At 40.8% G+C, this 22,385-nt stretch overlaps 1 protein-coding gene across 3 annotated transcripts in view; it reads right to left on the bottom strand.

Moving 5' to 3' along the window:
* The window catches only part of Arhgap25 (Rho GTPase activating protein 25), a 98,908-nt gene that overhangs the window by 56,308 nt on the left and 20,215 nt on the right, over positions 1-22,385 (bottom strand). The window contains exon 1 of one of the 3 annotated variants that reach the window (XM_027934613.3): positions 6,969-7,071. The exons of 1 other annotated variant lie outside the window; for it this stretch is intronic. The gene's annotated coding sequence lies outside the window, so the exon portion shown is untranslated. Of the gene's footprint in view, positions 1-6,872; positions 6,891-6,968; positions 7,072-22,385 lie in introns of those variants that run through there. One more of the 3 variants, XM_071601664.1, reaches the window with a different exon arrangement.

Raw genomic sequence — 22,385 nt, 5'->3', positions numbered from 1 at the left:
CCCTACCCCCTGAGAGAATTTACAGCCCTTTATGCTGAACCAAAGGCCTTGGGTATTGCCTTCCTATTACCATTCCAGTCAGGTGGTCACTGCCAATAAAACTCAGAAGGATGACCTGAAGCCAGACCCCTCCACCCACTGCAAGGTATAACTGACTTTTGCCTTCCCACAACTGGTCATTCAGTTGGGTCTTGACCTGTGCCTCCTGGGTGACTCTCACCCAGGGCAACTCTCTCTTTTTCCCTTGCCTGCACCAATCAATCACTCTGGTCCCCATTCAACATTTCCTTCTGATGTCCACCTTCCTTCTTTCCCAGCCAGTTTAATCATGACTCTAAAACCACTCAGAGCTCCAGGGCTCCTGGACTTTATGTTGGTTCTCCACAATTACTCATACAAAGCATCTGCATTTCTTTCTTCTGGCAAAGGTTGCTGGAGGAAGTTTCCATCTTTACAAACCCTGTATCAGAATTTGTTGATCCTTGGAACATTCAAGACATAGCTGAACTAAGCCATCAGCTCCACTCTTACCCCCATTTCACCTGATCAAAGAGCAGTTTTTGCTTTCCTGGATTTCTTAACCATGAATAAATTATACAAATTCTCTGAGCCTCATTTTCCTCATAGTCCCCTATTATATGGAATATTTGTGGAGATTAAACAAACGAACCATTTGGCACTGTCCCTGGACAAAGGTAAGCATATGTCACTCTTATTTTGTCAAAAGTGACTTTACATCCTACTACAAATATGGAGATCATTTCTGAGAGCTTCCTCAACTTCTTTCTTCAAAATGTTGCTCTATCATTAAACTTCCTCTCTTCTTGCATTCCTACATTTAGTGCCTTTAATTGCCAATTTCTCCCCATTGCTTTTGATTCCTTTATTCCCATCTCCTTCCAGGTTTATGGTTCTCAGCTTTTATTCATGTTTATAGCATACTTTCAAATACTAGAATTTTATACAGAATGATAATCTTTATTCCATTAATTCCGGTTGTATTCAGAATTATCATCTCATTTAATGTTCTGCCCTTCAGTTCTGTAGTGCTGTCTGCAGAGAACTCTGTCCTAACTGCAGTCTCTTGACCCTCACAAGGGGTCCACATTCCTGTAACATACCCTCACACCTGGGTTCCAGCTGAAGTCACTCCTTACTTCCCACAGGGACCTGGAGAGGTCTCAAGATGCACCTCACTCAGCCCCCAACTAAATGAACATCATCACAAGAGTGTATGTATACTCAATATTAGTGTAAAAATTGGTATTTTGATGAGAATTTGGCAACATTTGTGCAAAGGGTTTGCTTCATGTCAGTGTTTCCTGGCAACCCAATAGAGAACTTTGTTTCAGATCTTGTTCCTCAGCCATCTGCTGTTTTCAAGGTCTTTCACTGGAGCTGAGCACTTACTCTAAGGCTGTGCAAATGATCCAAAAGAACTACAGGAGGGTTTCTGCAGGAGTACAGTGGGGAGGAGGGAATTTGAAGGCCTATATTCAGCTCTGTATCTCTCCAAGTCAGACATGTACCTTGCAAAGATGCTTATCTGCCCTAGAAAGAGGGCAGACAGAAATGAAAAGTGTGGTTCATACATGAAACTTTTAGAGAAAGTGGAAGAGCAAGGCAGCCCATCAGATGTGGGCATTCTATCCCACCTTAATAGTCTCTGTGTAGCTTATCCCAATGTGACTTTTGTGATCATCCACCTGTAGTGATATTAGACATGGGGTGGTGGTGCTTATTGCAGTAATATAATAAGGAACCTTCATGAGGCCACAAAAGGACACCACACAGGAGAGGGGAAGATCAGCAGGTGTCACACAGTGGCTACAAGGACTCAGGCCTCTTGGGCCACCCAGAGAAACCCAAAGACTCTGGGTTTTTGTTTTTTGTTTTGGTTCTGGGGATTGAACCCAGGGGCACTCAACCACTGAGTCATATTCCCAGCCCTTTTTTTAATATTTCTTTTTTTTTAAGAGAGAGAGAGAGAGAATTTTAAATTTATTTTTCAGTTTTCAGTGGACACAACATCTTTGTTTGTGGTGTTGAGGATCGAACCCGGGCCGCACGCATGGCAGGCGAGTGCGCTACTGCTTGAGCCACATCCCCAGCCCCTCCCCAGCCCTTTTTTAAAAATTGTATTTGGAGACAGGGTCTCACTGAGTTGCTAGGGGCCTCACTAAGTTGCTGAGACTGGCTTTGAACTCGCAATCCTCCTGCTTCAGCCTCCCCAGCTGCTGGGATTATAGGCTTGCACCACAATGCCCAGCTCCAAAGACTCTGTTAGGACCATTATGGGAGACAGAAAAAGTGAAAGGTGTCCAGAAGCACAGAAGGGGTGGGGCAGGCATTAGCAAGAGCCACTAAGACAACCACAGATTGAAGAGAATTCACTCTGCATAGAAGAACTCAGTTGCAGGGATATCAGTTTGTGCTTAATTCTGGGGAATTTTTCATGCCTTTTCATGGCAAAAACAACAATAACCACAACAAACCCCTTCCCCTAGGAGCATCTGAGTGTTGCAGAATGGCCTGGTAAAGCAAGAGGTATGAGGACCTTGTTTTCTCAGAGTTGGCCAAAAGGAGATTTGATAACCTTGAGACAGCAAGGCAAACCACCTGTTAGCCTATGACTGGCCAAGGCCTGACTACCTTCTTTTGTATTTTCAAATGATGCCGCTCACCACATATCCAGCCAGTATTTTTTCAGTGCTTATTCTCATCCCACTAAAATTGATTTGACTATGGGCCTGGGGCCACCCACTACAAGTTAGAGGATATAATGGCTCCACACTGACCTCTATACTACTATAACAAGGCCCAAACACTGGGGGCAGGGAGGGTTGACAGCTAGGTGCTCAGTGAGCCAGTGACTAAACAGGGGAATTTTGGGTCCTACGTGAAGAGTGATCTGTATCTTAACCCTCAGCATTGTTCACAAGCCAGACCTATCAAGGGATGGTTCAGATATCAGAGAAGAAAGCCAGGTGGGCCTTGGTTCTGACTAAGTTTCTTTGCTAATCTCTTTGAACAGTCTCTTCTTTATGGGTGTGAGTTGTTCCTGGATGAAATAAACAAAGATATCTATTACTATTAATGGAGCTGTTTTTCATAATGAAAATAATAACCATGATAAGCTTTGCTTGTGAGCCATTCATTGTACACATCATGCGTGTTCCCTTGGGGAAGGAGGTCCGAGTCAGGTGTGGACTGCAGAGGTGCTGCAGTGGACCAGGATGAGAAGGCAGTTGTTTAAGATTCATAGAACACTCTGGAGCAAGTGGGTAACTTGGTGAGACTAGAAACACATCCTTACTGTATTAGAGAGAGAAAGAACAGGCTCCTAGCTAGTTGTGCACTGCCCAGTACATTAGCCACTGTGACTGGCTGTCTACATTTCAATGAATTAAAGTAAATTGAACTAAAATTCATTTCACCAGTCACACCAGCCTCATCGCAAGTGCAACACATGGCCACAGTAATGGACATCAGAGATAGAGAAAACTTTTGATTCTGATTCTGTTGGTCAGCACTCACTTCCTGGAATCTGAGTGCTATCATTACAAAGTATGGGGTTAAGTGAGCCATAAAAATGGAGAAATCAGGCTGGGGGTCCCAGAGAAGTGGCTCTAGATGGCAGAGTAAGACCTCAACCTTGAACCTGAGAGGTATCAGGGAGCCATTTCACATTGCTGAGCAAAAGAGGACCACAGGTGAGTTATGTTATTGGACTGTTTGTGTTGAGTTTTGATCTGAAGATGAGGGAATGTGCCAGAAGGAAATAGAGCACAATTGGTCTCATCGCAGACGGGTCTCCTGAGCTGCAGACCCCATCTACCCAGCTGTCTGTATGTCTGTATGTACCTAGTGAGATTCTCAAGCTTACCACATTGTTGTCCAGGCTTATCACTGACCTCCTTCTGACCTTCTATGATTTCCCTGTCTGCACCAACAACCACACACCAACCTGCCATCCTTCAATGGTCTCTGTATTTTACTAAAAGGGGACATCTTCCCAGCCAACTAACACTAGAAACCTTCTCCTTCCTCCAGTAGGCACAGACATGGTCCTTGTAAAACACAAATCTCATGTTTCCTTCTCCTAAAAGCCTCTGATGACCCCCAGCATCCACCTCCTGAAGAGAAGCTATATTTTAACATTATTATAGTATGCACTTGATCTTATATTAAATGAGAAAAAGAAAGGAAGATATGAGGGGTAAAAAGATGGAGAGAGGTGGATAAAGGAAGATTAACTGGACATTGCAGTAACTTAAGTATGAACTGGGAGGGCCCAAGTTAGGATGATGCTAATGGAAATGGAAAGACTATAAAAGGCAGAAGTAAGGCAGATGGACAGACCTTGGCTCTTGGTGTAGCAAGGAGCAGGAGGCAAAGATCTCTGAGTGGCTCAGGTTAGCTAGTCTTTTCCATCAATCATTCAACTCATAGTAACTACAATGGCCGAGCACTGTGTCTGCACTGGGAAAAGTATCTGGTTCTGGGGATCTAAGTTCAGCTAGAAATAATTCTACTTTAAAGAGGTCCCAGAGCTGGGAGAGCCATAATTGGAAGCAAAGAAGGAAGTCTGTTTTGAACAGACAAGTGAGGCTGTGTGGAATTCAAAGGTAGACTGAGAGATTCCAGTTTCCCCCAGAGTTCTGGTTTTGACAGGTGAAGCCTCAGGATTTAAAAAGTGCTTGGAAGAGGTGCAAGTGAAAACCAGGAGATATGAGTGACTTGAAAATCTCTGAGCAGAAAAGCAGCATGATAGATATTCAGAAACCAAAAAAGAAGCTGAACACGGAGCAAACTAGCTGAGGGAAGCATTTACCACTTCAGGCTATGGAGACAGACAAATCTAGATGCAAGAGATAAGGTTGTTATTTCCCTGGGGATTTTTAAGATCTCCCCATATCCTAAAGAAGCATCTGGATAACTAAAGGACTTTTGTAATTATTTGCTGAGTAGGTGAAATAAATATTTTAGAATGAATTAAGAGCTGCCCTCAAGGTATTTAATATTTTAACAAATATTGGCAAATTTACCTAATCTTGCAACTTCTAGATACATTCACTTGAGCTCATTCAAACAGAGTGGCGTATAGAAAATATAATCCCTAATCTAGTAACAATAAAAACCAATAGTTATTTATTGATTTATTGAGTACTTAAAATGTACTAGCCACAAAGCAAGTACTTTGGGTTTTTTTTTTAATATTTATTCTTAAGTTTTAGATGGACACAGTATCCTTATTTTACATGTATGTGGTGCTGAGGCTCGAACCCAGAGCCTCGTGCATGCTAGGCGAGCACTCTACCACTGAGCCACAACCCCAGCCCGAAAAGCAAGTATTTTGCATTATTAGTTTCATTTAATGCTCACACTAACTCTTCATGATAAATACCACATTGTCACCTCTGCTTTAAAGGCAAGGAACTGAAGCTGGAAGAGGTGAAATGATTTGCTTCAGTTACGCAGCTAGAAATCTGATTTCAAAGCCCAATATCCTTATTTAGGCTACACGGCCCAGAAAGGAGCATATATTCTAGTGATAAAGAGAGGCAAAAATGAGGCAAAATTTCCACATTACAAATCAAGGTAGTTAGAGAATAAGAGATGGAGACAGAAGAGACAGCCCTATCCTTCCTCTGCGCAAGAAAACAGCCACAATTCCTAACCTACCATGTGAAGTACCTTGTCTTAGTCTGTTTCTGCTGCTGTAACAGAACACTTGAGGCTGAGTGGGTTTGTCATCATGAATTTTGCCTCAACATCATGCATAAACAACTCTGTGCTACTATTTCCGCCCAACATATCCTCTGCAGGACTCAGTAAGCCTTGAAAAAACAGTCACAGAGAAATGGTACTGAAACCTCAAGCCCACCACCGGAGCTGTGCCGAAACCCAACAGGAAAATGGACACATTAGGTCATAAGCTTGATCTTACCAGTGGTCTGTGCCCAAGCTGATTGAAGAGACGCAAATATTCAGATCAAAGCCAAGTGTGACCAAGGTGTGGGGAGGAGGGAGACACAGTTAAGTAATGTGGGTCCAGCTCTCAGACCCAGTGCTCAGGTGGAGATGAGAACCCCTGGGGAGCCTCTGGGGCAGCAGTGCTGTCACCACTGGCTCTTGAAATGATAAAGCTAGGTCCATCCATCCTCGCCCACACCCTGCATGGTATACATGTGCACAACCCATATGTGTGCACAACCCCCCCACCCCCCCCCACACACACAGCCTGTGATCGGCCTTTGATCAGAATTTGGGATGAAGGACCTCAGTTTCCACCAGAAGAAAATGAGGACATTTGGCTACAGAACTTCAAGGCTCATTTTCTTTTTTCTTTCTTTCTCTCTTTATTTTGGGTACAGGGGTTTGAACTCAGGGGCACTCGACCACTGAGCCACATCCCCAGCCCTATTTTGTATTTTATTCAGAGCTAGGGTCTCACTGAGTTGCTTAGCGCCTCGCAGTTGCTGAGGCTGGCTTTGAACTCGTGATCCTCCTGCTTCTGCCTCCCCAGCCTCTGGGATTACAGGGGTGCGCCACTGCGCCCAGCAAGGCTCATTTTCTTAATTCTTTTTCTGTGAATAAAGCAAGCTGCCCTCCATTTAAAAACACTCACCGTTCAGGGAGGGGAAAGGACTTTTAAAATCTTTCCAATTAAAGACCTGTCATTTGGACTTTTAGACAAACTTATCCTGTCATTCTCTGGGTTTATTTTAATTCTAAATATCATTGTTAACTTTGGTAATAAAAATGTTATCCCTTCCAGAAGACAGACAAGCTGTAAAACTGACGACTGCACCGAGGCGCTCTCTGTGTACTCTGAAATTAAACCGCACGGGCCTTCCCGGGACACTTACCCTTGAGACCAATTTATGTAACTTAATGGATGGACACATCTAAAAGTTGTTCCCTGAATGCAGGCCTCAGCAGCCAGGAATTTAGGGTTCAGTTACCTCTTCTGGGTCTGTGTGTGTATCTCCATCAGTTGCAACACCTTCCCAGCCGCTCTCTGCTCTCTCCGCCCATCTCTGCATAACAGGAAGCCAGTGTAATAACAAGAAGCTCTCAGAATTGTGAACACTTCCTACTAAACTCTGCCCTGGCGCTGCCTCTTCCTCAGCACAAAGCAAAGTGGAGATTTGGCAATCTGCTGGTAAATTTAGCCTGAGTTGTGTAATGTGACTGGTTAACTGCTTATAGGGAAACTGTCTGCCTTCCCAGGGGTGAATAGAAGGAAGAACAATTCATATCATGTAGGACTGTGGGGTAATTAGCCCCATAAGCTCTGTTGAGTAATGTGTCAAATTAAAGCCATTGAGAGAAGCATTGATCTCTCCATTGTCAAAGCTCGTCACTCATTTTAGGTAAGGCATTCCACGTCATTGGTCATTAACATTCATAAATAAATAATGTATTAGGATGCTTGAAGTTATTTGTGTTTCAGAAACACAAATGAGAGCCCTGCATTTCACAGTAAGGATCCTTCCAGGTGACAATGTTCTGGGACTAATGACAATCAATCCTGGGACCTCAGGAGCCTGAGAGACTTTGTCCTTCCTAAGATAGGGCTCCAGTCAGTTCCTGAGCCTTCCCTGGTCTTTGGGAATCCTGATTTTAGCCTTTAACTCTACTGAGAGTGTGAAGAATGAGCAGTTACTTGCCATTGATGGGCCTGGGATACAACCTGATAAAAAAAAATCCCATCACACATTGAGGCACTATGTTTATGGATAGGAGATAAATGATGCCAAAAATTATTGATTAGTTTTGTTAAGCATGATCAGGGCAATGTAGTTAGGAATAAAATATTCATATTTTAAAAGATGCTTACTTAGGCATAAGGGGGGAAAATGACATTGCATCTGAGATTTGTTTTAAAATATCTCAACAAAGTAAAGAAAAGAAAAGGAGAGATGCAGACATAAAGAAATCTAATTATGTTTAATTTCAGCGATGAGTATACACAGGAGTCTGTTATTCTCTGTGTTGCTGCTTCAAGTGTTTGCAGGATAAAAAATATCTTTTTTAAAGATTCTAGTAGGCTTATTTTTTTTTTTCACACATCAGTGATTGCTCTGAACTTCAACTTCAGCCTTTCCCAGGCCTGCATTTCCAAACCTGTTAGTTAATCCTTTAGCCCACAGCCAGTGATACTACCCAGATGTTATACCACACACTTAACATTCTCTCCCTGTCAGACCCACCCCTCCATTTCCCCTGCTCTGTCATTTTATCAGTTAATGAATGAAAGGAACAGAGAGGGCTTCCAGTGTGGAGAGTGTTACCCGTAGAGTCAGCTTTACTCAAATACCCGATGGTGGTGGAGAGGCGGAAAATGCGGCAGAAGCCCCAAGGGAACACCAGGTGAACTTCGAAGGAGCCCTGGACAGAATGATCGCCTGGATTTCTAGGGGACCTGACTTCCTGGTGACAGCTCCCATTTCCAAATTGACATTGAAGTGATCAAAAGACTATCTCAGTAACAATAAAGGGAAATCTGAAATTAGTGAAATGAAAGCTGAAATGATAGCGCACGTGTGTGTGTGTGTGTGCGCGTGTGTGTGTGTGTGTGGTGTGTAGGTGGGCGTGAAGGAGAGGTGCCGCATGCACGAAAAACTCAAAATGGAAACAGTGAGAGCAAAATAGTCTCTGTGTAAGAAAAAAGGAAGGACTAAATCTCAGGGCATTTTATAAAGTTAAATAAAACAAACGCTCCACAAAATTGGAGGTTTTTGCTTATTGTTGTCATTCACCTATTCTGTGTGCAGAATATTCCAGGAATGTGAGAATATTTCAGTACTAAGAAATATTTCAATACTAAGAAAACTAATAAATGGTTTATCCCATGGAGAGTTAAAAGAAAACACCTACATATTCTCAAAAAATCATGAACTTGCTTTTGACAAATCCAACTAGAGTCTCTATTAAAATTTAATTAACAAGAATTAGAATCAAATTTTTAGGTTTTCGGAGGAACAGTAGGAGAGAATTAAAAGGGTACTCTATGAAAAATCAACTACTGAAAATTTAAAGGATTCCAAATTCTTAGGAATCGGGTGATGTATTTGCTTGGTGGTTTAGCTGCGTAAGAAAAAAAGATGAAGTACAGATGAGACTTTTTAAAGAAACAGAAAATGACACAGCAGGAAATTTCTGATGTTTCTTCAGTGTTATATAGTTGGTATTGTGGTGTGTGTGAAAATTTCCACTGTTGTGACATTTTGCATTTCTGTTAAAAAGTCAGTCTTACAGAAGAAATAGAATAATGGAAAAAATAGAATAGAAAAAAAATTTAAAGGTCTTTCTTAGAGCTACTAACTTGTGAAAAATTAATATTTTACTTCTTTATAGAATTATGTCATTCACCAGCATTTTTACCAATTTCAGGCTATGCTTCATGGTTCTGAAGTGAGGCTCTGAGGAACACAGAATTTTCCCTTTGATTCTGCCGACATCTGTCAGTTCCATTTCCTCTTTAAAGCTGTCAAACTTTATCAGCTGTCTGAAAAAAATGCTGTAGAGGGTTTCCCTTTTATCATCCAAGGTACTCACAAAAATGTTTGGACTTATTTCATGTGTATCTGCAGGCAACCGTGGTGCCTCTGTGGGACCCAGGATCTCCTGAAGCTCATCCACTGGATTTTTGCCCTGTTAGGTCTCTGTGGGTGGCCAGTCCTTCATAGGAGAACTAGAAAAGCTCCTTTGTGTGTATTTGTTTGTTTGTTTGAGCTGACAGTCATTGGTGCAAAGAAAGAGTGGTTGTACAAGTTCAGGAACCACAGAGTAACAAACAAAAGGAAGCACCATTCAGCAAACTGAGGCCATGACACCAAGATTTATTCTCCATTCTGAGTACACTGAACCTGGCCCAGCTAATGAGACCTTTTTAAGGTGAGAAAAAAAACTTGGAATGTTTGACTTGGGTTATTTTTTCTAATTATTTTTAATTGTAGTAAAATATAATAAAGTTTACCAGTGTAATCATTTTTAAGTGAAAAGCACATTCATGTTGTCATACAACCCATCACCACTAGCTATCTCCAGGACTCTTTTATCTTGCAAAACTGAAATTCTGTATCTATTAGATAGTAACTTCCCATTTCCCCTTCCTCAACCCCCGTTAACCACCACTCAACTTTCTGTCTGTCATGAGTTTATCTTCCCTAGGTAACTTATGTAAGTGGAACCATACAATATTTATTTTTTCGTGACTGCTTTATTTCACTTAGCATAATGTCCTCGAGGTTCATCCACTGAATTTTCTTCTTTTTTTAAGATTGAATAAACTTTTATTGTATATTTACCATATTCTATTAATCCACTCCTTTGTCGAGAGATCACTTTGACATTTTAACTATCATGAATAATATTTCTATGAATGTAGTATACGTACATCTTTTTGAAACTCTATTTTCAATTCTTTTAGGTGTATGTGGTACTGGAGATGGATCCCAGGAGAATTTTACCTCTGAGCTACATCCCCAGCCCGTTTTTCCTTTTAAGTTTTATTGTAAGAGAGGGTCTCACTAATTTGCCCAGGCTGGCCTTAAACTTGTAATCCTCCTGCCTGTGCCTCATCAGTCAGTGGGATTACAGCCATGTGCCACCCCCACCCACGCACCCAGCGGCTGTCAATTCTTTCAAAAGTATAACAAAATTGGAATTGCTGGAGGATATGGCAATTTTATTTTTGACTTTTTGAGGAATCTCTATACTGTCTCCCCCAGAGGTTTCACTGTTTTTGTTTTTTTTTTTTTTTTCATTCCCTCTAACGGGACACGGGGGTTACAATATCTCCACATCCTGTCAACACTTGTTGTTTTCTGCTTTTTTTAAAAAAAATATTGATCATCCTAATGTTATCTCATTGTGGTTTTGACTTGTATTTTCTTAATGATTGGCCATTTGTATATCGTTTTTGAAGAAATGTCCTGTTCAAGTCCTTTGTTCATTTTTGAATTGGGGAGGTATGGTTTTAGTAGTTCTGTATATTCTGAAGGTGTTTGTTCCCTGTGGGTTGCCTTTCTTATTGTGTTGATAATGTCTTTTGATGCAATGGAGTTGGCCAACTATAGACTAAACCTCTGAAACTGTGAGACAAAATAAACTTTCCGTCCTCCTAAGTTGTTCTTGTCAGGTATTTTGGTGACCGTAATGGAAAGTTGATTTAACACATCTTACATCTATTCATTCTCATCTATTTTTTTTTCCTTTAGTTTCCTTCATAAATGTTTTGTAGTTTTGGTGACTTCCTTGGTTAATTCCTAAATATTTTTATTCTTTTTGATGCTCTTATAAATGGAATTGTTTTTTTAAATTTCATTTTTGGATTGCTTACCACGGTTAGTATATAAAAATGCAAGTGATTTTTGAGTGTTGACTCTGTGTCCTGCTGGTTGCTGGATTTATGAGTTCTAATAGTTCTTTGGTGAAATCTTTGTGTTTTCTGTGTACTTCTTCCTTTCCAATTTGGATGTCTTTTATTTCTTTATTCTTGCCAACTTCTCTGACTAGGACTTTTAGTAGTATGTTGATTTTAAGCAGCAAAAGTGGGCATTCACCTCTTGTTCCTGATCTGAGCAGAAAAGCAAAAGCTGTCAGTCTTTCTCCATTGGATAGGATGTTCACTGTGATTATTTTTTTTTCTTTGTACTGGAGATTGAACTCAAGGACCCTTAACCACGGAGTCACATTTTTTTTTTTTTTTGAGATAGGGTTTTACTAAACTGCTTAGGGCCTTGCTAAGTTGCTGAGGCTGGCCTGGAACTTGTGACCTTCCTGCCTCAGCCTCCTGAACCATTAGAGTACAGGCATGTGCTACTCATGCCCAGCCACTGTACACAGATTTCATTATGCTTAGATATTTTCCTCCCATTTCTAACTTGTTGAACACTTTCATCATGAAGGGATGTTGAATTTTGTGCTTTTTCTAATCAATTGAAAGGATCATGAATTATTTTCCCTTCATTCTGCTAATGTGGCGAATCAGATTGATTGATTGATTTTTTTTTTTTTTTTTACTGTTGAATTGTTCTGGAATTCCAGAAATAAATCCCATTTTTTCATGATGTATCATGTTTTGATGTGACGTTTAATTCGGTTTGCTGTGTTTTGTTGGGGATTTTCCTATAAGTGTTATAAGGGATATTGGTCTGTTGATTTCTTGTAGAATTTTTTTATTGGCTTTGGCTATCAGGGTAAAGCTGGCCTTGTAGAGTGAGTTAGGTAGTTTTCTCTCCTCTAAAAGTTTTTGGAAGAGAGCAAAGGATGGTAATTCTTCAAATGTTTGGTAGAATTCACTGATGAAGCCATGAAGTGTTTTCTTTGTCAGGGAACTTTTGATAACTGATTCAGTCGCCTTACTATTATTTATAGGTATATTCAGATATATTCCTTCATGAGTTAGCATTCATAGGGTTGTGTTTCTAGGAATGTTTGCATTTAATCTAGGTTATCAAACTTGTAAGTGCATGGTTATTCATAATAATCTCAATCCTTTTAGTATCTATAGGATAGGTAATAATGTCCCCACTCTCATTTCTGATTTTCATCATTTGAGTCTTTGTTTTCTCATAGCCCATTTAGTTAATTTTCTTGATCTTACTATATAGAACCTTGTATATTTAATTTTTTAAAATTTTTGTTCTTTTTAGTTATACGTGATAGTAGAGTATAATTTGATTTATTTATGCAAATATGGTGTACATCTTATTCTAATTAGGATCCCAGTCTTGTGGTTGTACCTGATGCAGAGATTCACCATAGTGTGTTCACATATGTACATAGGAAAGTTATGTCAGAATCATTCCACTGTCTTTCCTATTCCTTTCCCTCCTCCCTTCCTTTCATTCCTCTTTGTCTAATCTACTAAACTTCTATTCCCACCCACCTTGTTATGTTAGTATCCTTATATCAGAGAGAACATTCAATCTTTGGGTTTTGGGGACTGGCTTATTTTGCTTAGCATAATAGTCTCCAGATCCATCCCATTTCCACCAAATGTCATAAAATCATTCTTTTATGGCTGAGTAATATTCCATTATGTAAATTTATCACTTTTTTTCTTTATCTATTCATCTGTTGAAGGGCACCTAAATTGGTTAGCTATTGAGAATTGAGATGCTAAAAAAATTGATGTGGATACATCGCAGTAGCATGCTGATTTTAAGTCCTTTGGGTATATGCCAAGGAGGAGGATAACTGGGTCAAATAGTGGTTCCATTCTAAGTTTTCTAAGGACTCTCCATACTGCTTTCCAGAGAGGTTGCACCAATTTGCAGTCCCACCAGCAATGTATGAGTGTACATTTTTCCCCACATCTTCACCAGCACTTATTGTTACTTGCATTCTTGATAATTGCCATTCTGCAGGAGTGAGATGCATTTCTCTAATTGTTAGAGATGTTGAACATTCTTTCATATATTTGTTGACTGATCATATTTCTTCTTCTGTGAGGTGCCTGCTCAGTTCCTTTGACATTTATTAATTGGGTTATTTGGTTTTTTGTCATTATGTTATTTATCTTATTTTTTGTCATTATGGTTATTTGGTTTTATGTCATTATATCTTGGAGATTAAGGTTCTATCTGAGGTGCAGATGGCAAAGATTTTCTCCCATTTTGTAGGCTCTCTCTTCATGTTCTTCATTGTTTCCTTTTCTGTGAAGAACAATTTTAATTTGATACCATCCCATTTACTGATTCTTGATTTTAATTCTTGTGCTTCAGGAGTCTTGTTGAGGAAGTTGTTGTTCCTAAGCTTACATAATGGAGTGTTGGGCCTACATTTTCTTCTAGTAGATGTAGGGTTTCTGGTCTTGCTCCACTTTGAGTTGAGTTTTGTGTAGGGTGAGAGATGGGGATGTAATTTCATTCTGCTACATATGGATTTCCAGTTTTCCCAGCACCATTTGTTGAAGAGGCTCTTTCCTCCAATGTATGTTTATGGCGCCTTTGGCTAGTATAAGAAAACTGTATTTATTTGGGTTAGTCTCTATTTCTTCTATTCTGTTCCATTGGTCTTCATGTCTGTTTTGGTACCAATATCATGCCGTTTTTGTTACTATAGCTCTGTAGTATAATTTAAGGTCTGGTATTGTGATGTTTCCTGCTTCACTTTTCTAAGGATTGCTTTGGCTATACTGGGCCTCCTATATATCTAAATGAATTCCATGATTCCTTTTTCTATTTCTATGAAGACCGTCTTTGGATTTTTAATAGAAATTGCATTAAATCTGCATAGCATTTTTGGTAGTATGGCCATTTTGATAATATTAATTATGCCTATCCAAGAACATAAGAGATCTTCCATTTTCTAGAACCTCAATTTCTTTTGTTCTGTAGTTTTTCATGTAGAAGTTTTTCACTTCTTTTGTTAGATTGATTCCCACGTGGAATCTTGTATTAAAATATAATGTCTTTCTTTGTTTCTTGTAGCATTTTATATTTCAACTCCATTTTGTTTGATATTAGTATAGCTTAATATACTAATGGAATACCTATTTGCATGGAAAACCTTTCCTTTTAATCTTTTCACTTTCAATCTATTCCTGTCTTTGAATCTTAAGTGAGTCTCTTGTCGACAGCATATGGCTGAACCATACTTTCTTATCCATTCTGCAGATTCTCAATCTATCGAATGGAGAGCCTAATCTCAATTATATTTTACTTCTGTAAATTTGCTGTTTGTTTTCTACATGTCTTATAGCATTTTGGTCCTTTATTTCCTGCATTACAATCTATTTTACAGTGTTTAGTTGATTTTTTTAAACTTTATTTTGTTTATTTATTTTTTATGTGCTGCTGAGGATCGAACCCAGTGCCTTGCACATGCAAGGCAAGTGCTCTACCACCGAGCCACCATCCCAGCCCTAGTTGATATTTTTGTAGTAAAAGGTTTTTAATTTTTTCTTGTCTCCTTTTGTGTATATTATTTAGCTCTTTTCTTTTGGTTGTGATTGGAATTACACTGAACATATAAAATTATAATACTATAACTTGGAACTTATGCCAACTCAACTTTAATAGAATGCAAACACTCTGCTTCTTTAACAGCTATGTTCCCATACTTTCCAGTTGTTAATTTCACAAAATTATGTCTTTATATATGTGTATCCAAGAAAATAGCTAATTTTAAAAGAAATCTTTAAAATTTTTAAGTCTAATAAATTATATAGAAAACAAAATGTATAGTTATAAACTAAAAGTACAGTAATATTTGCTTCTAAACTAATTGCTTTTTATCTCACTTGTCTTTTAAATTATTCAGCAAACAAAAGTTAAAAATATACACCATTGTTACAATAATACTGGATTTTCAAATTGTATATGTATTTACCTTTCCTGAAGTCCTTACTACTTCAGATAGCTTTGTGTTACTGTTCAGTAACTTGAATTACTCTTCAGTGTCCTTTCATTTCAACCTGTGAAGACTCTTGTTGTCATTTTTGCAGGGCAGGTGTAAAGGTAACACATTCCCTCCGTTTTGCATTATAATGGAAACATCTTAATTTTTCTATCACTTAATTATCTCTATCCAAATAATTTTGCTGGATATAAGATTCTTGGTTGAAAGGGTTCCCCCCTCCCTTTTAGCTCTTTGGAAGCTTCTATCTTCCAAAATTTCTAATGCAAAATCTGTTCAAATCTTATTGAAAATACTTTGAGTGTGATGAGTCACTTCTCTCTGTTTGCTTTCAAAATTCTCTTTATTTATTTATTGACAGCTTGATTGAGTTGTGTGCCTCTGTGTGGGTCTCTTGGAGTTCATCAGACTTAGAGTTCATTAAGCTTCTTGGATGTTTATATTGATGCTTTTTCATCAACTTGGGGGATTATTCAGTTATTATTTCTTCAAATATTCCCTCTTCTGCTTCTCTCTTCTCCTTCTGTGACCTCCAAAATGAGTCCATTGGTCAGCTTGCTGGTCCCAGATGTTTCTTAGCTCTGATCACTTTTCTTTTTTTTTTTTTTTTAATTCTAATTTGTTACATATAACAGCAGAATGCATTGCAATTCATATTACACATATAGAGCACATTTTTTCATATCTCTGGTTGTATAGAAAGTCTATTCACACCATTCGTGTCTTCATACAGGTACTTAGGGTAAGGATGTCCATCTCATTCCACCATCTTTTGATCACTTCTCTTTACTCTTGTTTTTGTTCCTCTGATGCAACAGTTTCCATGACCCTGTCCTCCTGTATGCTGATTCTTTTTTTCTTCCTATTTGCATCTGTTTTTGAAACTCTCTCTAGTGAACTTTTCATTTCAGCATAATAATTTTCAGTTCCAGAATTTCTTTCAGTTTCCTTTTAGGGTTTTTAATCTTTTCATTGATATTTCCGATTTGTTCATAAATCATTTTCTTAACTTTCTCCACATCTTCTTTTAGTTCTTGGAGTATCTTTAAGCCCTTTGTTTTAAAGTCTTTCATAGTAGACTTGCCATCAGGTCTTTCTCAAAAACAGTTTCTATTTTTATTTTTCCCCTTTGAATAGACCATACTTCTCTGTTTCTTTGTATGTCTTGTGATTTTTGTTGTTGCTGTTGTTATTTTTGTTGAAAACTGAATCATTTGAATCTAACGCAGTGACTCTAGGTTATCTACCCCCTTTCTCAAGATTTTGATGGCATTTTGTTTTGGTTCTTTGTTATGACCCGTAGAGGGTATCTCTGTGTTAACGATCAGCCTGATCTCAGTTCTTTTCTGCTATGTTTGGGCATGCTCAATGACTTTCTAATTTCGTTAGTATATGTAGTTGCTTTTGAGTGTCCTACTCTTCAATGTCTGACTTCCAAAGGGGATGAAGAGGAAATTGAAGGAAATGAGGGGGAAAAAAGCACAGGGTCTTTAAATCTTCTGAAGCTCATTTTAGTCAGAGAAGCAAGAGCTCACAACAGTGGGGTGAGATGCAGGAAGAGTGGTGGCCAGTTCTTTGTACCTGTTTGATCAGAAGCAACCATTAGTGATCAGAGCACAGATCCCTGTTATTTGGAGACCAGGTTCATTCCACCTACGCTGGCTCCTGCAAGCTGAGCACAAGCTTCATGCATAGCTTGTACTCGGCTTGCAGGAATGCATGCATAGCTGCATGCCATAGGGCTGGGGTGGAAGATAGGCAGCTAACAGTGTGCTGAGAGCTGAAATTGAACAAAAGAGAGCAACATTTACTATCCAAGTCTTCCCTTGTGAGATTCAAGTCTCCATGAGACAGCAGACTTCCAAGATAGTTACATCAGATGGATTGTACAAGGGTAATTATTGTGTAAGTGGACAGAGATTCTGCTTCTTCCTATTCTACCATCTTCCCAGCAACGCATTTATGGGTTACATTTTAAGGGAATAATTCACTAAATTTAATGCATGCATGAAGTAGATATTCATTAAACATAAAATATAAACTGGCATGAGGTACATTTAGGAAAGAAATGGTAGACATTTTAATGTGAAATTTAACAAATGGAAGAAAAAGGGTTTGTTTCGTGTGTAGAAAAATTATATTTTTTCCTCTTTCAACTTTTTAACCAAACTATTCTGTTTCCTTTTTCTTTCTCTGCATTTTTTAAAATTGCATCAACTGCGAAATTGGCTGACTAAAAGTCAGACTGAAAAGATGTAGGAGGGAGTTGCACTGAGATGAAATAAAAGACTCTGAAAACATCTGTTCCTTTTAACAGATATTCCAAAATACCAATAAATGACTACAAATAATTGACTTGAACATTAAACTTCATTGATATACAATGTGAGTTTTGTTATACCAGGGATGCAGTTTGGGAGGATGAATTTCCAGGATGTGGTTCAAATTAAATTGCACAATTTTGAGAAAGAAGATGCAAATGATATTCCCGAGTAGTCGGCCATATTAAAAAAAAAAATACACAGACCATTCTATTCTTCCAGAACTTTTCTCTGAGTGATAAAAGATATTTTGGAAAATGTGAATTTTATGATCTTTGGGAGGCCTGGAAAAGGAGGGCCAAGGATACAGAGTGAAACAGGAAATCTATGTTGTAATGCCAGTGTGTGGGTGTGTTCACAGGCAGTGCAGATGGGAAAAAATGAAAGAAAATGTCTACAAGGCACTGTAGGGAGGAGTTGAATGGAAGACCCAGAGTCCATAATGCTGATATTCACAGAATTTCAATTTCAAATAGGGTGAGATTATTAAAAACAATTCTTGACCCTAAAAACGCAATCTATAAAAGGAAAATTTGATATTAGATTTCATCCAAATTATAAGTGCCCTGTGAAAGAGAATGAAAAGTGAGTAACAGATTGGGAAAAAAATATTTGCAAATCACATGTCAGACAAAAAACTATATTCAAAATATATAGGAGAAGGAAGATGGCGGCGAGGGGAGTGCATTGCCCCCGTGTGCTGCTTCACTGTGTGGGAGTATGACAAGTCAGGACGGCTAAAGGATATCTTGTTAGGAATTTCCAGCAATAGTGGGGTGCTCTGGAACCTGGAGGAAGGATTTCCATCTCACGAGGATCAGCTACGGGGACTCAAATGCGAGAGGTTTGTCGCACGGAGGGTAACACTGCTTATTCAGCAAATCGCCCCGCGGCCAGAGTCTGCAGCGCGCGCCCTGGGATAGAGACGCAGGGTTACAGCGCTGCAGTTTCTGCCAGCCGCGCAAGCACCGTACTCAGGGCTGAATTCTGGGTTCGAGACGGGGGAAGGAAGCAGTCCATCTCGGTTCTCCACACCGGTCAGACCACAGAGGAGGCCAGCAGCCACCATGTTGGTAAACTGACGTCACCACCCCTGTTTTCAACTGACCGCAGCTCATTCAGCCATAGAACAGGTAATTTCAGGCTGCAATTCACCTGCGGCTTGCAGACAGATTGCTAGGGTTCAGCGCCTGGGTGCTTCTTAGAACCTGATCTTATCGGAGTGAACACCAAGCGCGGGGCAGCCGAGTTCCGGTTCCCGGAACCGTCCCAGAACCGCCCTAGCCCAGGGCTGCTGAGCCTGCGGAGGCTGCTTCTTGGACCCTGCTCCTATCAGAGCATACAACAAGCACTAAGCAGCCGAATTCCGGCTCCCGGAACTGAGCCTGCGGGGACTGCTTCTTGGAGCTTACACTTATAGGAGCTTACACCGAGCACGGAGCGGCCGAGTTCCGGCTCCCGGAACTTCCCTGGCCCGGGGCTAGGAGCCCGCGGAAACTGCTTCTCGGTCCGGGTCCTGCTGAGGGCCGGTCAGGACTCACCCGGTGCTTTGGTTGCCCGGCAAGGGGAACGAAATGCTGCCATTCGCATAGGATACCAACATGGCAGAGATCTGATGTCTGCAGAAAGCGGCGGAGGAGAGAACTTCATCAATACCAGCGGTGACATAAGCAGTTGGTTTCCTGGTAGGGGGGGTGAGGCACAGTCACCCGAGTCTCCTCAATTTGTCGTCGAGCCAGAGGGGAGGAGCCGGGCCGCCGCCAGCGCCCGGAGCAGGCCCAGCGGCTCGCCAGCGTGGTGACCGCGTGACCCCAATTGGAGAGGGGGCAGAGCGGAGCCGCCACCCGCACCCACAAGGTGGGCAGACCCGCGACCCAGTGGTACATGGGCGTGGTAGGAGGGGCAGGGCTGAGCCGCCGTTCGCGCTTGCAAGGTAAACAGACCTGTGACACCCTGGCGGGTCAGGCCCAGTGGCCTGCCAGTGTGGTACACACGTCACCCCAACTGGAGTAGGGGCAGAGCAGATCCTTCTCCCACACCCGGATCAGGCCCTGCCGGTGTGGTGGTCACGTGACCCCAATTGGAGTGGGGGTGGAGCGGAACCGCCACCCGTGCCCGCAGGGTGAGCAGATCAGTGATCAACCTGCAGATCAGGCCCAGGGGTCCGCAGGCGTGGTAGGAGGGGCAGGGCAGATCCGCCGCCCGCGCCTCCAAGGTAGGCAGACCTACAACAGACCGGCGGATCAGGCCCAGGAGCCTGCTGGCGTGGTACAAACACCACCCTAATTGGAGTAGTGGCAGAGCAGAGTCGCCGCCCGTGCAGGAACAGGCCCAGCGTCCTGCAGGCGGGGTAGTCACGACACCCCAATTGGAGTAGGGGCAGAGCAGAGCCTCCACCCGTGCCCGAAAGGTGGGCAGATCTGCGACTGACCAGCGGGACAGGCCCAGTGGCCTGCTGGTACGACAGACACGTCACCCCATTTGGAGTAGGGGCAGAGTAGAGCCGCCGCCCGCGCCTGCAGGGTAGGCAAACCTGCAACCGACCGGCGGATCAGGCCCGGTGGCCTGCCGGCGTGGTACACTCGTCACCCCAATTGGAGTAGGGGCAGAACAGAGCCGCCGCCAGCTCCCAGAACAGGCCCAGTGACCTGCCGGCGTGGTAGCCACGACACCCCAATTGGAATAAGGAGAGAGCAGAGCCGCCGCCCGCACCTGCAGGAAAGATTCGCAAGCAGTATGAAAAGACAAGGAAAGAAAGGACCACAAGCAATGCAGGTCAACGCAACTTTAGAAGAGGTAACAAATGCAGCAGATGGAATGTCAGATAAAGAATTCAGGATATACATGCTTCAGATGATCTGGAGTATCAAGGAAGACATTAAACAGCAAAATCAGACAATGAAAGATCACTTCGACAACGAATTACGCAAACAAATCCAGGAAGCAAAGGATCAACTATACAGGGAGATAGAGGTTATAAAAAACAAACAAACAGAAATCCTAGAAATGCAAGAAGCAATAAACCAACTTAAAAACTCAATGGAGAATACTACCAGCAGAGTAGAACACTTAGAAGATAGAACATCAGACAATGAAGACAAAGTATTTCAACTGGAAAAGAACATAGACAGCTCAGCAAGACTGTTAAGAAACCATGAGCAGAACATCCAAGAAATATGGGATAACATTCAGAGACCAAACTTAAGAGTCATTGGGATACAGGAAGGTACAGAGCTCCAAACCAAAGGAATGAGAAGTCTATTCAATGAAATAATACAAGAAAACTTCCCAGACTTGAAGAATGAGACAGAATCCCAAATCCTAGAAGCCTACAGGACGCCGAATGTGCAAAATCATAAGAGATCCACACCTAGACACATTATAATGAAGATGCCCAACATACAGAATAAGGAGAGAATTTTAAAAGCTACAAGAGAAAGGAAGCAGATTACATTTAGGGGTAAGCCAATCAGGATAACAGCTGATCTTTCAACACAGACTCTGAAAGCTAGAAGATCCTGGAATAACATATTTCAAACACTGAAAGAAAATGGGTTCCAACCAAGAATTGTGTATCCAGCGAAATTAAGCTTCAGGATGGAGGATGAAATTAAAACCTTCCACGATAAACAAAAGTTTAAAGAATTCGCAGCTAGAAAACCATCTCTTCAAAACATCCTCGCCAAAGCATTACAGGAAGAGGAAATGGAAAATAACAATGAAAACCAACAGTGGGAGGTAGGACAGTAAAGGGGGGGGGGGGATAATCAAAGAGGAAAACAAACCATGTTTAGTAACAGAAATAAACAAATATGGCTGGAAGAACAACCCATATCTCAATAATAACCCTAAATGTTAATGGCTTAAACTCACCAATTAAGAGACACAGGCTAGTAGAATGGATCACAAAACAAGACCCAACAATATGCTGCCTACAGGAGACGCATTTGATAGGAAAAGACATACATAGGCTGAAGGGGAAAGGTTGGGAAAAATCATATCACTCATATGGACTTCGGAAACAAGCAGGAGTGTCCATACTCATATCAAATAAAATAGATTTCAAGCCAAAGTTAATCAAAAGAGATAAAGAGGGACACTACATACTGCTTAAGGGAACCATACACCAACAAGACATAACAATCATAAATATTTATGCCCCAAACAATGGTGCAGCTATGTTCGTCAAACAAACTCTTCTCAAGTTCAAGAGTCTAATAGACCACCATACCATAATCATGGGAGACTTCAACACACCTCTCTCGCCACTGGACAGATCTTCCAAACAAAAGTTGAATAAGGAAACTATAGAACTCAATAACACTATTAATAACCTAGACCTAATTGACATATATAGAGTATACCACCCAACATCAAGCAGTTACACTTTTTTCTCAGCAGCACATGGATCCTTCTCAAAAATAGATCATATATTATGTCACAGGGCAACTCTTAGACAATATAAAGGAGTAGAGATAATACCATGCATCTTATCTGATCATAATGGAATGAAACTGAAAATCAACGATAAAAGAAGGAAGGAAAAAGCATACATCACTTGGAGAATGAACAATAGGTTACTGAATGATCAATGGGTTATAGAAGACATCAAGAAGGAAATTAAAAAATTCTTAGAGATAAATGAAAACACAGACACAACATATCGGAATCTATGGGACACATTGA

Source organism: Marmota flaviventris, chromosome 14, assembly GCF_047511675.1.
Source record: "Marmota flaviventris isolate mMarFla1 chromosome 14, mMarFla1.hap1, whole genome shotgun sequence".
In the NCBI taxonomy this organism is placed as follows: Eukaryota; Metazoa; Chordata; class Mammalia; order Rodentia; family Sciuridae; genus Marmota; species Marmota flaviventris.
Note: the sequence above shows the minus strand (reverse complement) of the source record. Positions and strands in the feature narration are given on the sequence as shown.